This window comes from Engystomops pustulosus, chromosome 1 (genome assembly GCF_040894005.1).
Source record: "Engystomops pustulosus chromosome 1, aEngPut4.maternal, whole genome shotgun sequence".
Lineage (NCBI taxonomy): Eukaryota > Metazoa > Chordata > Amphibia > Anura > Leptodactylidae > Engystomops > Engystomops pustulosus.
The window spans coordinates 117,320,080-117,338,491 of NC_092411.1; the positions used below are offsets into that span (position 1 = coordinate 117,320,080).

The following is an 18,412-nucleotide window of genomic DNA, read 5'->3' on the forward strand; positions in this document are numbered from 1 at the left end:
AAAGGTCATACAGTCCTAAAAATGGTAGAATTGAAAACATCATCAAACAAAAGTTGCAAAAATTTTAAATGTATGAAAATATTATAAAACCTATACAAATTTCGTATCCTCGTGATCATAGTGAACAAAAGAATAAAGTAGATGAACCAAAGAATAAAGTAGACATGTCATTTGGGGCGCACAGTGAAAACCGTAAAATACAAGCCCACAAGAAATCAGCGCAAATGCGTTTTTTCATTATTTTCACTGCATTTGGAATTTTGCCTGGTCGTTAAGAGGTTAAAGGAAACCTACCATCAGTAATCTGTTGAGGTAGATCCGATAGTAGGTTCCTTTTCCTGTCCTTAGCCCAAAACTATCTTTCTGTAATCGTTTGATACTTTTGAACCAGATCTAAATTTATTTTACAAATATTCAAATTATCAGCATTGGCTAATGGGGAGGGCAGCAGGCTCTGAGGGTCAGGGCTGGTTTTAGACAAAGTGGGGCCCTAAGCAAAACTGAAAGTGAGGCCCAAAAATTCAACTATTTTAAGAACCATCACATTCAGGAAGAGGTTCCCTTTATCTCTGCACAATAATACAGCATCCCCTTACCCTCAGTTTCTATATACAGGCCCCCCACCACCCTCAGTATCTATATACAGCCTCTCCTTATCCCCAGTGTCTATACACAGGCCCCCACCACCCTCAGTGTCCATATACTGTTCCGTTGCAGGAAAAAGTTAATACATTTAAATCATCATGCTATTTTTAGCATAAAAATGAACCCATTGGAAAATACAAATCTTACCACAAAAAAACAAGCCCCTATATGCCTATGACAGATAAAAAAATAATGTTATGTCTAAAGTTATGTCTTTAACTGTGTTCTGAGGGCCTTGTCCTTAAGGTGTTAAACAGGTCTCGTCACAAAATACAAAATAATGGGGCAGATTTACTTACCTGGTCCAGTTGCGATCCAGCGGTGCGTTCTCCGATGCTGATTCGGGTTCTGCCGGGATTCACTAAGGTCGTGCACCTGATGACAATTTGGGTTTTGCTGGGATTCACTAAGGCCGTGCGCCCGATGTCCACTAGGTGTCGCTGCTGCTCTGAAGTCCTCCGGAATTCACCTCCTACGTCTTGGTGTATGTGAGTGCTATTTTTGCGACACAAATTTTTTTTTAAATTCCGCGTTTTTTCCGAATCCGTCGGGTTTTCTGACTGCCACGCCCCCCCCCCCCCCGGTCTCTGTCGCATGAAAGCCGGCGCCGATGTGCCACAATCCGATCGCGTGTGCCAAAATCCCGGGGCAATCCGTCGGAAAAGCACGATTCCGAACCTTAGTAAATGAGTCCCTATATGTTTGATCATGTCTGATCAATTTAGTGTTTGTTTTTTTTAATTCATCAAATTGTTCAAGAGTGTAGTATGCTTACTGTACTGTACATTACTTGATTAAGGGGTTCTGAATCATGGAGAAACACTGCAGAGTAGTAAGTAATATATAGCAAAAACATGATGAAATGTGTGTGGATTGAGCAAACTGAATTATCCTTCAGGATCTGTGATGACATACTACTGGGTCTTACTTCCTAGGAAGAAATAGGAAATGTACATCCATGGGGTACAGACTACACTGAATGCTGAGAAGGTTATCACCAGATACCAGATACTGGGTTCATAAATATGGCTATTGACCCTTTGCCTTCCAGAAAACACCAGTGATGTTCACGTTGGAAGGAACCTTTCGGCAGATTCTCACTTATATGCATTTAAGGGAACGATGGACAAGATTGTCTTTCTATTTGTGTATCCTGAGAGACCTACAGTAACATATACATTATCCTGGACCACCAGGTTAAAACCTGGAGCATTTATATAATGCTCAACGCTTCTATTACTTTGTATATATAGCAGTTGTACTTCACCATAAATTGACCTAATAGTGACATGAAAAGGTTAATGATCTCTATAAAGAGGGTTAGAATACATCTAGCAGCTTGTTTAATAAATCATGTTGCATAAAGTATGGTTGAAGGATTTAGGTGGATGTTGAAGTACCTAAAATCCAAGGAGATCAAATTTATGTACAATGGTTTGTGGGTCTTTTCTGGCTTAAGGGCAGGCCCGTTTCTTTGAGCGCACGGGTCAGGCAACGGCCACAGGTGTATGGTGTACTGGATTCCTGTAAATTAGAAGGCTCTGTACATATGTAAAATCATTTGGGATACTGTATAGGAATTGGTCCTGGTGCTGTGTTTCTGTATCAAGCTCGGTTCTAGTACTCTACTTAGGTATTGGACTCCATGCTGGTGCTGTATTTATGTACTAAGCTTCGTTCTGGAATAGTACATATGTAAATCACTATTATAGTAATTCATGAAAGGCACAATATTACAAAAGACACTGTACATTTTAATTAAATGGGGGACAATGGATATGTTAAAATTAATTCTGGGGGAGCAATGTCTAAGGTAACTTAGTGGGATAGTGCTGCATATACTATTAAACCCATATGTAAATGCATGGCTCTAATATTTTTAATTTGTGGGGGACTATTTATGCCAAAAATCGGGGCGTATTGTATATATTTAAAAAAAAAAAAGAGCCCCATGAACTCACCATGAATGTGACTTATTTTATTCAAGCCATGCAGGGAGCAAAAATCATGCCAGGCACAGATGAATGATGGACTGTTTCACGCTATTTGCGCTTCCTCAGATATTTTAATGACCCTGTGGGAAAAGCGCTATTTTGAGATTCACTCTGTACAACAAAAAATTGCCCTGATTATGGGCCAACTGCAACTCTATTGTCTATTTAAGCCTGTTTAAGCAGTTTTACATGTAGTGTAAAATTGATCATTATTAGTGGAAATAAACACCGGTGCATCATATTATGATAATGGATATTTGTCTACCTACTGAATAGGTGTATTATCTCCATCTAACTTTACCAGGTTTATGAATAGCAGCTTATAGACACCACTGAGATATGCAAATGTCAAGACTTTGTTAAACATTTTATTTCAATCCAGATAGGTTTTCTGTCAGCATTTACAAGAACGCCATTTAAAATCTTGCCATAAGATCTGTTTTAATGCAGTGAAACATGTTGCTTATTAGGGGCATTGTACAATGAGTATGCCAGGAGAACTAAGCCAGGAAGTAGGGGTATTCTCATAGTCACCATCTCATCATATTTATTATTCATGCTGAAGTTGCTAAAAGCAAATTCTCAGGAATTCTGTTTTCTTATTGTATTTTACTTGCCTTCTTGCGTCCAGCCAGGGTCATGTGCTGGCAAACAGAAGTAGAAATAATGGAATTCTGCACTATAATATATTTTTTTAACTAAAAAGATTTAAAATGTAACAAAATTGATATACATGTTGAAGGCAAATGAAAGAACATTGAATAAACATTAAAAATCACTACCTATGTGAAGACAATACAGATTACTTATAAGCCTTTCATAACGATGATCCACTTAAATTAAATATCAGACTTCTGTCTAGGTCATAAGGAAGGTTGCATTGCTTTCCTTTATTGCAGCAGGCAAATGCGCTTTATGACCTTCTGCATCTATAAAATATATACATGATTTCATAGAGAATATTGCAATACAACCAATGTTACAATCAGTGGTGTAACAATCATGGTCGCGGGCGGTGCGACCGGGCCCTTAGGAAGAGCAGGGCTCACAGCTCTCATAAGAGCATGTGCCCTGTGCCTCTACAGGCAGAAGAGAATGCACAAGGCACATGCTTTTTATATTGAACTCTGAGTGCCAGGGCCGCTGTCTGTCTGCTGCTTGTTGAAGCACTGAAGTTACATGGATGAGGGACATTTGCTCACCTTTGAGCTCAAGCCGAGTGTTGCAGGACAGAGAAGAGAGACCTGATTCAGCTGTGCCTCTCCCTCTGAAGTCGAGGCAGTGAGGAAGGGGGAGGGGCTCTCAGCGATCATGTCTCCCGGGATCCCTCAACAGTATTTGTAGAAACTTGTGCTTCCTGTGCCAGCTCCTCCAACTGTGTGTCTCCTCCAAACTGAAACATATGGACTGTGTGTGTGCAGTATTTCTGTGTCACATGTATTGTGTGTGTGCGGATTATAAGCATACCATATGTTTAGTGTGCGTGCAGTATAAGCGTGTGATATGTATTGTGTGTGTCATATCTATTGCATGTAGGTATGTATGTGTGTGCATATGTATTGTATGTTTGTGTGTCCAATAATGGTGTCATATGCATTGCATGTATTTATGTGCATGTGCATTATTAGGCCACATTAACATGTACCAGTTCTTCGTACCAGATATATTTTTATTCCAAATCCTGCTAGATTTACAATTGCACTATAACCTGTGCCAGATGCTGGAACAGGCTATAGCATGTAGGTGGTGTAGGCTGGAAAAAGTGGTACATGATTAACAGCAGTGCCGGCTCTCTAACAGTTAATACAGTGGCAGGGCCTGTTCTCACGGGTGTATGCAGATGGCAGGCATGTTTCATGACCACATTTTTTGTCATAAATTAGGCACTCAGTGGGGGGGCAGTAGGGAACTGGAGTCAATTGATAGTTTTTATTCCAGAAAACTTTCTAGAATATTCACAATGCTGATGGAACATGATATGGCTCCATATGAAATTTGTCCCGGGGCCCAGTGGACTCTAGTTACACCACTGGTTCCAATCTCATCTAAATAAATGAGGCTGAACACGTGTACCAATTTAAGGCTTGCTAATCCTTTAGATTTTTGCAAGTTCAACCAACCACCTAATGGGTATGGAGGCCTTTTACAATATACTTTCTCAATCCATTCCAAGATCTCTGCTTGTTATCATTCTTTAGGAATTAGCTTCATTGTACCGTTTTTAGGAAACATAGTCATGCGATGTCACACAGGTGTGCAGCTTGTTAGAATCATGGAAAATAAACTCAGCAAGCAGAGATCTAGAAAATCATGAGAAATTGATACAGAAAGTATGTGTGAGAATTGTACAACTTTATCATTCAAACAAGATTTCATTTATTTGCTGATACTGGAAAACCCCTCTAAGTTTTAAAGCACATCCAAAATGCATGTTTCTTTTTACGTGGGTGTTGATTCAACTGTTAGTGGTAGTTTTGGAACCAAGAAATATGGCAATCCTGTACATTTGATAAGAGAAATGTATCTGATTTCTTTCCACCAAAGAACATTGCTTTAATTCCCAGTTTAACTTGGCAGGTAAAGTGACTTTATCAAATACATGGGGTTACTATGCAGTTTTAGATAAATGTAATTTTATAGCAGGCAGGTGGAAGATTAATGAGATATTATCTATGTAATATCACGAACTGCATACTATTAAATCCTGTAGCAGCCAATGGATAATACATTAATCACTTCATTTGAAAGTCTGTTTAGAAGATAAAATGTAATCTGATTATGCAAATCTTCCAGTTCTATGTAGTCTAAAATTGAACCTTCAAGATCTAGTCATTTTTTTTAATCTAATTTGCTAAATTGCTGACCCGAGCAAAAAAAAAAAAGAAAATAAGGTGAAAGAGACCTAAGACACGACTATGTAAAAAATCACTATATCACAGTCACAGATATTAACATTATCTGTATAATTGTAAAGTGTGCATCCAAGGTAATTGATTATTGGATAAGAAGCTGTACCTTTTTTTCTATTAAAAAAACATTATATTATATGAATTTTACATGTTCTCAAGTACCAAAAATATGCATAAATTACAGGATAAGAAAAAAGGGGAAAAAAACTGAACCTCCTCCTCCTCCTAGAACTCCACTCCCACCCTTCCCGTGAAAAATACTCAGCTCACTTTATTCATATCAAGAGGAATGATTTTGCTTTCCAGGATAACTATTCCAGCACTGCCCTCTCAGGTTATCTTGAGTTTGCTAAGTCTACCTGCTATGTGATTTTGAAGATACCACACCACAGAAGTAAAGGGGGAAACTATTTCTTTGATAATGATGGCTGAAAAAAAATCTGAAATAAACCCCCCATCTTATCAAAAAACATTTCTGTCATGGTATCCTTAATGTACTCCACTTGGATACTTTCTAGATTAATTTATCTCCTGATAAGCTGCAAAACATCTTCCTTCTGCAGTGTTGTAACAATTTTGCTAAAATGCAACGTATAGCTGCCAACCAAAAAACGTGTACGTCCATAGGCAAGGTAAAATCTTAGATATCACAGTGAAAAAGCAGCAACCTAGGGTCACTTGATGAACGAATCTTAAGTTTGTCTGCCACCTGATCGATGACTTTCTGCCAGAATCGTTGGACATCTGTACAGGACCATATCACATGGTAAAGGTCTGTCAGAGGCTGTTTGCATTTTGGGCATGGCATCAGGGCCAGATTAAGCTTGGTGGGGTCTCCTGGGCGCAAAATCTGGTGGGGTTCCATTGAATGTAGTCCAGACAGGGAACAGCAATCGCTATATACTGCTCCCCAGCAATAACTATCTACAGCCTCCCCAGCAACCACTATATAAATCCCCCCAGCAACCACTATATTCAGCTCCCCAAGTAATGCCCAGCAATAACTATATACAGCATCCCCAGACATCACTATATACAGCTCCCACAGCAACCACTATATTCAGCTCCCCCAGCTACCGCTATAGACAGCTCCCCAGTAATCACTATATACAGCTCCCCCAGCAACCACTATATACAGCTCCCCCAGTAATCACTATATATAGTTTCCCCAGCAATCACTGTATACGGCTCCCCCAGCAACCACTGTATACAGTTCTCCCAGCAACCACTGTATACAGCTCCCACAGTAACCACTATAATCAGCTACCCCAACAATCACTATATACAGCTCCCCCAGCAATCACTGTATACAGCTTCCCCAGCAATCACTGTACACAGCTCCCACAGCAATCACTGTACACAGCTCCCCCAGCAATCACTGTACACAGCTCCCCCAGCAATCACTGTACACAGCTCCCCCAGCAATCACTGTATACAGCTCCCCCAGCAATTACTGTATACAGCTCCCCCAGCAATTACTGTATACAGCTCCCCCAGAAATCACTGTATACAGCTCCCCCAGCAACCACTATATGCAGCCTCCGAGTAATCACTAGGCATAGCCCCCCAACATTACCTATATACAGTTCCACAGCATAAACTATATACAGCCCCCTATAACTATATACAACCCCCTATAATAACTATATACAGTCCCCCTATAACAACTATATAGCCCCCCCATAATAAATATATACAGTCATAAGATAATAATAACATTGTTCTCACCTTCCAGCATTCCCCCGATGCCCGCCATCCCTCGTGGTGTCAGCGGTGTCACACGTTGCAAAGCCAGCGTGCAAACTCATTGTTCCCTCGCTCTGCATAGACAGATTCAGGGCACATCGCGGGATTTGGCCCAGGGAGCCCGGAGCCAAATAAATTGTTGGCAATTCAGGCGGTGAAGGCCCCCTTTAAGGGCAAAGTGGTGGGGGCCCGGGGCTCGTGCCCCATGTGCACCTCTATAATCCAGCCCTGCATGCCATTAACATCTGGGGTGCAATGGGATGTGGTGGTATATTGAAACTGTAAAAGCCTAAAGTGGCTGTCCCTCCATCTCTCACATATCACAACTTTTCAAAGATTTCTCATCCTTTTAATATCATTGATGTCAAGTCACTCACACCTATACCCCTTTCCCAGGCTTTGAACAGAGAGTTAGACCTCCTATCAACATTTCCCATGCAGAGTTGGGGATAGATATAAGAAATAAAAAAAAATAACCGGGGTAGTTTGCAGGGCCATATCTACAACGGTACATTTTATTTCTATAGACCAATCTAAAAGTCCCCCTCAGGAAGCTCTTAGTAATATGCTAAGCAATGCCCCAGACCCATGAGGTGAGCAGTAGCAAGTTCTGCTGTAAGAAGGGTTGGAACTATAGAATGTAGAAGATCAGAAGCTTTGGAGCTTTAAAGACATACATAGAACTGTTGCCATGACATGACATGAACCTCTTCATTACGATGTGCACATTGTAATGAATGAAGAGGAAAATCCCCATATACTGCTATACTGTATTATGGCAGGATATGGTAGGATCGATCAAACAACCTAGGGTTAAAGTAAAAAATTATAATAAAAAAACATAAAAATTCAAATCAACCCCCTTTCCCTAGAACTCATATAAATATAAATAAAAGGTAAAAATCATAAACACATTAGGTTTTGCAGCATCCTAAAATGCCCAATCTATCAAAATATAATAATGGTTTTCACTGCAATTAACCCTATATAATTCTATAAAAAGTGATCAAAAGGCCGTACAGTCCTAAAAATAATAACATTGAAATCATCATCAATATTAGCCCGGGGAGGTTTTAATTTTTGTAAATGTATGAAAACATTATAAAACCTATACAAAATTATAGATTTTTGAAGGATGGGAGTGAAAAATGAAAACGAAAAAGAGTTGACCAAAAATGCAAGGTACAATAACAGCTCCTTGCCTTTGATCCTGTGGATCTTTTACTTTGTGACTTATAAACGTATTTTGTAAGTGACTTTCTTATTAAATAGAAATGGTATCCAGTACATTCAGGAACTGCAATGCTGATTTTTTTTTTTTTAACACAATCAGTGTGAATGCCAGGAAAGCTCTGAGTGTATACACTGAAAATGTCCATAGACATATACTGGCAGGTGAAGGTCTCCTTTTGGTCTCCATCTGCTCAGTATATATTGAATACAGCATAGAACTGTATGGCATCCATCCCCAGCCTCTGCTGTATATTCACTGTAGGTGCTCTCTCAGTGATGTAACTGTTCAGATATGGAGACACGCTGAACATCGGCAGTAACAAATCAATGCCTGCTGTCAATGCTCTTCCTTCCTTTTTCAGATGGGTTTTTTTTCTGAATGGGAGGATATATCCCTCTGTATACATATAGGCTAGGAATCATCCCTATGTATCCTTACAATCGAGGGCAGAAACTCCATGTGAACATAGTCTTATCATGACCTGACTTGTATGGTATATACACAGTTCTAGACAAAAAGAAAGCAACATAAAATGTATACTACAAGGCCGCATGAATAAATAATTCCCTACTACATTGGCCTTCATTGCTGTCCCATAAGTGTGAGCTTGAATGCAGGTAATTTATTACCAAAAGAGGTCAGAGTTACAGGCACCTGAGATTGATGATAATGTAAAACCAGAGTAGCAAGAAGATTTACTTTCTCCTTCCATCATTGGCAAAATAAGTTTTCCTTTTTCCTTTACATCACAACAAGGTAACAATGGCCAGAGCAAATATTTTAGTCCTACATAACAATAAAAGCTATGACAAATTACTCAGCTAGGGGGCATCACGTTTGTTGAACTTGTGCGAACGTCTTACAATTTCTTACAGCTTACAGAATCAGTTGAATAATAAACATACAGACCAGAAAGATGTGCAGTTAAAAAATTTTTATTAGATTACATTTATGGGGAATATTCCAAATTATGAACGTAGAGAATGATGAATATTACTTGCACCAGGCTATTGAATAAAATTATAACTTGTATGCATGATTGTATTATAGGGTAATCTTACGTGATGGCAGATGTCTATAGAACACTGCTGTATCTGTTATACATGGAGGACTACAGAGGATTGTTCATCGGAGTTTATAAAGGAAAAAACAGCATCATTCTTCTATTTAAAAGCCTGCTACAGCAGAACATGAAGTGCCCAGGGCTCCATAATACTGAGCCACAGGGACTCTGTGTCTGCCATATGCACTCGATGCCTGCGCCTTGCTGTGTGTATGTCCCCATATTCTTCATCTTTAGTTACCATTCTTATGTATGATGTGGGTTTTTAAAATGTGTCTTTTTAAGACAAGTAATAATATATACAAATAATATTCTATTTGTAAATATATACATATGAGCCGGAAAAGTACCGTATATTCCGGCGAATAAGACGACTTTTGAAGACAGAAAAATCTTCTGTCTAGTCTGGGGTCGTCTTACAAGCCGGTAATCGCGACCGCCCGCCGTGTATTCACGGCGGCAGTCGGGTCGCGCTGCATGGAGAGGGCTCACGGCCTGAGCCCTCTCCATAGCCGGTAAGTCTTTGCTGCATATCGGTGCTGGGGCGATCGCCCCCGCCCCTCTCCATAGCGATATATGGCCGCGGCGCCGTAATACGGGAAAAGATAGGACATGTCCTATCTTTTCCCGGGGTACGGAGCGGTACGGTGCCGCACGTGTGCCGCACTGTACCGCTCCGGTAGGGCGCCGTGAGCCCATAGAAGTGTATGGGGGACGTATATCGGCCGCATATACGTCGGCCGTATATACTTCCCCCATACTGTAGTGTGAATGTAGCCTAACTTTGTCACATCAATAGATTTCTTTGACTTGACATAAGTGAGTCAGCTTTATTCACTTATTCTCTGTTAATGTTCTCATGTAGCAATATACAGGCATATCATAAACTAAAGTAGTAGTTTAGTAGTTTATGAACCATTTAAAGTAGAATTTTAACACAAAAAGCCAACAGTGTTACAAAAGCATTTACAGAAAGAAATGATGGCTAAGCATTAAAAGTAACTTTAAAAAGGAGCCTACCCCTCCCCCCCTCCCCCAAGAGTTGTAATCTATTCAAAATACCCTTATTATTTATAGTTATGCCATTATTCCCATTTTAATCTATATGCTAATGAGGCAGTTAGTTCCCCCAGGTCATGTTCTCAATGCCTATAGGCACTGCAATTGCTGCCTGGACCCCTACCACTTTCCTTCAGAAGATGATTTGTCCTGTGACACTGTGAGTCTGTGATACCGGTGCCACACTGGAAGAAGAGGATTTGGTTTAGGTGAGTCTTCCTTATTTGTATACACATGAAGGCCTCATGCAGACAATCGTTTTAATATATTATATCACTTTAATGGGTAATACAGCCACCCATTTGAATGGCCCACTGTACCATCAATGGAAAAAAATAAAGCATGCTCTACCTTTCCCCAAACTTATGGGCCAACTGCATGGCTCCAAATGGAGAGGTTAGGGGTGAGGAGCACTCTCCCCTCCTGTTCTCCAGGTGGCGGTATGAAACACTCGGGTTGCGGTCTTGCCATAGCATCTGTTTGTCTACATGATTCGTAAAATAGGAATATGATTTAAAATAATAAAGGTGTGTTGGAAATCACAGTGCATTTCTCTATGGGGCTAACAGATTGCACCTAGAGAGTAGTTGACGTCCTTTAATGTCCCACATTAAAACAATTGTCAAAGATATTACATATTACCAAAATGTGTTGTACCATTATTTTATATGTTTATACATGTTTATTTTAGATGCAATACTACTTTTACATTCTTGGTAGTCAGCCGTATCTTTTCTTTTGGCGCACAAAACAGGCAGAATATAATATGACAATGGTAATAAATCTAAGTGATTTGCATTCTTAATTGCATTCAGTACAACGAGATATTTCCAGGAAATAAAAATTGTGCATCCTGTGCTCTCTTGCGTTCCCTTTTAATCTGTATAAAACAAAATTGTTACAATATATCTGTCTTCGAAGATTACAAATGGTAAGAATAAAGGACTACATCTAGAAGAATCATGTGCCTACAGCACTGGCTGATAATAAACATTGTCATTTTTCTATGAAATCATTGTGAATTTTGTCTGTGAAATCATTTTCATTTGTTTTTGGAAGTTTCCATTGCTTGATTCTGCAGAGGGAGGTACACTTCTGCATTGGAGCAGCCATGTATAGCACATGTGGTTTTGTTTAGTTACCCATAATGTTGTATTAAAGGTACCTTTACATTTAAACTGTTTGTGTATAATGCATCAGCTAACATTAAATATGTCTCTTATTAGTTGCCTCTTCTGATAAGTCAATTTTATACAATACAATTAGAGAACAAATGTTCATAAAGCTATCCATTTTGCCATTACAAACATACCGGGGGGGGGAGAGGGGGGGATTTATTAATCTACCTAGGCCAGACTGAGAGATTTATCTTGGTGGTGGTTTGCGCAGACACCTATGTGTTAGACTGATGGGTTTCTGAAAGTCTGATTTATAGTCCAGTGTATGTGGGTTGTTAAATGCCTTTCAACGTGAGTGATCAGCTGCGTGTCCTCTGTGTGAATAGACTGCACCAGTCGCACATATGTTTAACATCTGCGCAATTTCATCATTTGTGAGATGTTTTTACACAGGAAATTCACTGATACAAGTAAAAGCAAAAACCCCTACAAGGTAGGATAAAAGTAATTGAAAAAAGAAATGTTAAACCCTGAGGTAAAAATCCAACACAGATGAGACTATGATTTGTACACTTGCAACTTGCAGGCTGCTGACAGAGTGCAATGGGCAGCATTAATACTTAAATTATGCAGGAGAGAAAGTCAGTCCCAAATGTTCGGGGTACAGCTGTGTAAGCACCAACCCTACAATCCCCCTCCATGCCTGCAACAATTCTAGAAAGCTGCAGCCGTGCTGTCTTCAACCCAACCTACTACAAGCTGCAGCCTCCCACAACCCTACCATTCATGGCCATGCCTATAACAAGTTGGCAACCGCCGGCCATTATTCCAGAATGCCTTAGTACAAATAACAGCAACCATAATCCTGTGTCTATGATGGCTGCCTCTGAGCAACAACCACAGAGCACTTCACAGCCCAATCAATCCAATGGCGAGCCAATACCAGACGTTAATGTGCCAACCCGGTGTCCAAAGAAAAATTTCAATGGACAGTATCAACATTCATCACCACCATGCACCAGATGTAGCAGCAATGGACCCACATACACCACCTCCAATATGGTGTAGTTTTATGATTTCATTTGCGTTCTTTTGAAAGTTCTCAGTCCGTGTACAGAATGCTGTATTGCACAGCATTGCAAACCCATGTAAATTGTTATATGATGCGGTGACCTATTTCTCACATTGTCACATTGCAAGACTTTACAATTGTGTTTTTTTCTCACTAAAAAACCCCTAAAAAAACTGTGTCTGTGCAAAAATGTGTGAAAATTATTCACCAAGAAATTATTCACCAGTGTCATTTATGTTAACAATTGTCTAAAACCTCTAGCGCAACATTTATCAACGTTTTTAGACCTTTTTAACACTTTTGTGACTAGTCCAAATATAACCTCTGAAAGGGGATGTGGTGTCAGGAAAAGTGGCCATGAGTTCTTCATGTTGTGGTGACTTCCAACCATAAAACTATTTTTGTTGTAATCTTGCTATTGTTATGAATTGTAATCATAGTCACAGTGATACCCCTTGTAGCCAGTAGTAACAGCACCTGCTCCAGTAGTCATAGGGTCTGTAGTAACAGTGATGGCTCCAGTAGTCACGTGAATGCCCATAGTAGCCAGCAGACATACTTTTGTACCTAGTAGCCAGCACTCAAAGTGATGCCCTTTGTAGCTGGCCGTCACAGGAATGCCTCATTAGCCTGCAGACACAGTGATGTCCCACAGTAGCCCTCGGAATGCCTCCAGTAGCTAGCAGTCACAGTAATTCCCCACAGTAGCCAGTAGTCACAGCAATGCCCCCACTAGCTAGCAGTAACAGTACAGTAGCCAGCAGTCCAAAGTACTTACTTGCCCAATGTCCCATAGCCTCTCCGGTCTTATGCCACTCTCCTAGCAGTGTGGCATGTCATTGAGCTGCCAGCACCCGGTGCACACTGGTGTAACTGTGCATTGCTGGTTTCCTGATCAAAGGTAAATGCATCTTATTGACGCTTGTACATTTGGTTACACAATTACAGGGGTTATAGTCATGAAGTGGGCCAAAACGGATAGGTGAGTGGTGTCTCAGTCCCCAAGACCGTCGGAAGTCATATTTCTGATTGTGATTTCTTCTGTGAAATGGCCGTTCAAGCCCCAAAGGGGTTGAGAACCTCTGCTGTAGACCAACTAAAAGAAGGTCTGCAGTGGGATCTGTTGTGTACTGTGCCATAATTTATAATCACAGTGATAAATCTGGTGCAGCAAAAGAATACTGTTGGCTAACTGAACCTTTTGACACATTGATAAATCCCCCTCCCTCTGAATTTTATGACTGGGCTTTACCAATTTTGTGCTGGTTGAAAAGTGTCAGATTGTATGCCACAACAACTTAATGCCATCATTTGAGTATTCCCAAATGGAATTACAAGAGTGACAGATGTAAAAAATATATAAATTCTGGAAAAAGCAGGTATTTTAATAAAATAGACATGTCAGTAGAGTTGACAGGTCCTGTGTAATATGATAGGAATATTCACATAAGGCTTGGAATAAAACTTTTTTTTCCATTGAAGTCTGGTCCATGATGTAGTTAACGCTGTCATGAAAGGGCGATATCGGTAATTGATTAGATATTCTCCGAATGAATTCAAATGAAAGGCGACCTTCCTGTCAGATTTCCCATATTTTATTTAAAGCAGAGTTTTACATTGCCTCATTTCAATACATTCACATAATTTAATAAATGTAAAATGTTATGGCTGAGATACCTACCTGACACTACAGCACCTCAGAATTCTAATGCGGGTATAGATGATTCACATTAATACTAATGTGCATATCCCTAGTTTCTAGTCCATAGAAAATGCTATTCCTAGAAAACCATTCTACATTAAAATTCAGTACACATTGAATGGAATACCCAAATGCTCAGATGCTTTTACATGCCATAAAAATTCTGAATTGCTTTCAGCTTAACCCTTGGGATCTCAGCACATCTGCCAGAGAATCGTATACATAATGAAAATTGCATTGACTGAGTCGATTGATTAAGTCTACTGCTTTAAACATGTATCATAGCATGCTGAACATTTCACTAAATATTTATTATGGATAACATGGGAGAAATAGGTATATTGAGAGATTCCTAGAATTTATTCGACCAAGGTTTTTCTATGGCTAATTCTTAGATAAATCTCCATGAGCATAATGGTTATTGACCGACCTTTGTTTCTGTTAAGGTAGATGACCAGGGATACATATCAATCTCCAATCCTCAGGATAAGCCATCAATAGTTGATGGGTGGTTGACCTGTTCACTTTCTGCAGGAACCACAGTTGTGGTTGCAGCAGTGAGTTGCTACTAAAACATAGAACCAATTGTCTCTACCTTTGTGTCCCTGTGTCCTGGATGTCAGCCCCCAATCAATCCTAAGGATAGGCCATCAATAGTAAATGGGAATTATGCAACATGTTTTTCACACCAGGATTTGGGAATCCTCTGTCATTCTTCCTTGCAGATCCTCTCCAGTTCCCTGAAGTTGGATGTTGTACATTGGTGGACAGCCATTTCAAGTCTCTCGAGCAATGCTCAATTGGGTTTAGGTCAGGGGTCTGGTGCAGCCAGTCAAGAATGGTCACAGAGTTGTTCTGAAGCCACAGCTTTGTTATTTTAACTGTGTGCTTAGGGTCATTGTCTTGTTGGAAGTTTAGCTTTCGGTCCATTCTGAGGTCCACAGCACTCTGGATGAGGTTATCATCCAGGATATCTCTATACTTGCAACCAGTTGACCTGTCCCTGCAACTGAACAACACCCCCATTGCATGATGCTGCCACCACCATGTTTCACTGTTGGGATTGTATTTGGCAGGGGATGTGCAGTGCCTGGTTTTCTCCACACATACTGCTTAGAATTAACACCAAAAAGTTTAATCTTCACCTCATCAGACCAGAGAATCTTATTTCTCATAGTCTTTGAGTATATCATGTGTATTTTTGCAAACTGTATGCAGTGAGGAGAGGCGTCCCTAAAACCATGCCTGATAGAGGGCTCCAGTGACAGTTGAGTATGAGGAACTTTTTCCCATCTCCCTAATGCATCTCTGGAGCTCAGTCACAGTGATCTTGGGGTTATTCTTTACCTCTCTCACCAAGGTCTTTCTCCCACAATTGCTTAGTTTGGCTGGACAGCCAGTTAGAGGAAGAGTTGTGGTCTTTTCATACTTCTTCCATCTAAGCATTATCAATCTTTATCAAGTCCAATCAGTTAATTAGTTAAGCACAGCTGGACTCCAATGGAGAAGTAGAACCATCTGAAGGAGGATCAGAAGGAAATGGATTGCATGTGAGTTAAATAGGAGAGTCACAAGTGTCTGAATACTTATGATCATGTGATATTTAAAGAGGACCTGTCACCGTGGAAAACCCACAGACCAAATGTGCCCCCCATAATCCTCCCCCCAGCCCCTTTCTCCCTAGCCGTTTTTTTTTTAAATTTATGTGCAGTAAATTGATTTATAACAATCCGACCTCTTACCAAATAAGAGGTCGGATCGCGTATCTGGCGCGCTGGCAGTCGGTGTTATTCATTCACACCCCCAGCACGTACAATGTGTCCGCTGGCGGGGGCATGCTGGGGGTGTGTTGGCAAGCCCCTTAATGAATAATGCCTACTGCCAGCGCACCAGATACACGATCCGACCTCTTATTTGGCAAGAGGTCGGATCGTTTTAAATCAATTTACTGCACAGAAATTAAAAAAAAAAAATTACTAGGAAGAAAGGGGCTGGGGGGAGGATTATGGGGGCCACATTTGGTCTGTGGGTTTCCCGCGGTGACAGGTCCTCTTTCAGTTTTCCTTGTTTAATAAATTAGCAAAAATATCACATTACTGTTTTTTTCTGAGAAGATGGGGTTCGAAATGTACATTAATGAGCAAAAAAAGAACCAATTGGCTGCAATAAAACAAAGAGACAAAAATTCAAAGGGGTCTAAATACATTCTATATCCACTACAGATCTATATTTATGAACTTATATGTACAATAAGGTTTCTGTTATTAGCATTACAATCTCTCCCTGAGCCATAGATAAGATAGGGTCCCCCATGAGCAAAACTTATATAAAATATTCATTTGACTGATGGAACTGCACTTTCTGGTGTTCTATCATGTGTGTGCTGATCGTGTGGATATCCCTTCCTCTGCTGATAAATCCTCCTGCAAATACTGATGGAGAGTTACTACTGCGGCTTCCTCTGACCTTGCTGCCGAATGTTCACAGTTTTATGCTATATGGATTTTTATCATGAATTAATATTTTTCAGAAACCTGCAGGGACAGTTGTAGGGTCTGATGGTACCAATTTGAGCTACATTTATCTGTAATTAACTTTTATAAACTCTTTCTGGGTGAGAAAGAAAACTATTATTAAATTTTCTTTGTTCACATTTAAATAGTATGCAGTTTACCTTGCAGTTTAAATAAAATATTTAATGTACTCTCTGTTTATATATGATTACAGCAACACCATGTTTAAATATATTCTTTATTTCTCAGCCCTTTTTTTGCATTGAATTGCAGAACAACCATATATACTCGAGTATAAGCCTAGTTTTTCAGCAAAAAAAATGTGCTGACAAACCCTAACTCGGCTTATACTCGAGTCAAGGAAAAAAACCCAAAAAAGTGAACTCACCTTCTTACGCTCCCCGGCATCCATTGCGGCTCCGACATCGGGTCCTGGTCCGTCACAGTCTTCGTGACGTCAGCCGCATCAGCACACGCTATGATGTCGGCTTGCGGCTGACGTCATGGTGCCTGCGACGGACTGGGAGGGGCTGGCATGCTATATACTCGAGGGGGCAGGCAGGCAGGCTATATACTCGAGGGGGCAGGCAGGCTATATACTTGAGGGGGCAAGCTATATACTCCAGGGGGCTGGCAGGCTATAAACTTGAGGGGAAAGGCAGGCTATATGCTACAGGGGCTGGCTATATACTACAGGGGACTGGCAGGCTATATACTCCAGGGGGCTGGCAGGCTATATACTGGGGGGGCCGTGACCAATGCATTTCCCACCCTCGGCTTATACTCGAGTCAATAGGTTTTTCCAGTTTTTTGTGTCAAAATTAGGGGTCTCGGCTTATACTCGGGTCGGCTTATACTCAAGTATATACGGTAACTTTTTTGCTTTTGTTCCAATGGTGTCAGGATGAAAGGTTGTATGCAAATGAGCCTAAAGGGCTCTCTTTAAGTCTTTTTATTTACAGAAAAACTTCATGATTGCTTTTTATAAAACTTTTTTCTTCGACTCATGTAGATACTTGTTGTTTACTGCATGGAATGACTAATGTGATATATATAGCCTTGGTTGTATTATGGACACAGTAATAACCAATATGTTTGTTTTTTTTGGAACACTGTCTATCCGTTGGGGATTTTTTATTTAATTTACTATCAATTTATTATCTTTATTATACTGACAGAAAATGTTACCAAGGGAGCCTTTCAATCCTTAATGTTATGTAAATGCAACACAATCAGATCAAGCTCCTCCCCACAGCCTTTAAATTGTATCTCACATTGCAAATTAAACTCTGCATGTGAACTCTGCCTTACTGTGGCAGAGGAAACTCTCTCTACAGTGTTCACCCTACCAACAGTA

General features: G+C 40.2%; 1 protein-coding gene across 11 annotated transcripts in view; it reads left to right on the forward strand.

Annotated features, from left to right (window-relative positions):
• TRPM3 (transient receptor potential cation channel subfamily M member 3) overlaps positions 1-18,412 on the forward strand; it is a 415,524-nt gene that overhangs the window by 247,204 nt on the left and 149,908 nt on the right. The window lies entirely within an intron of this gene.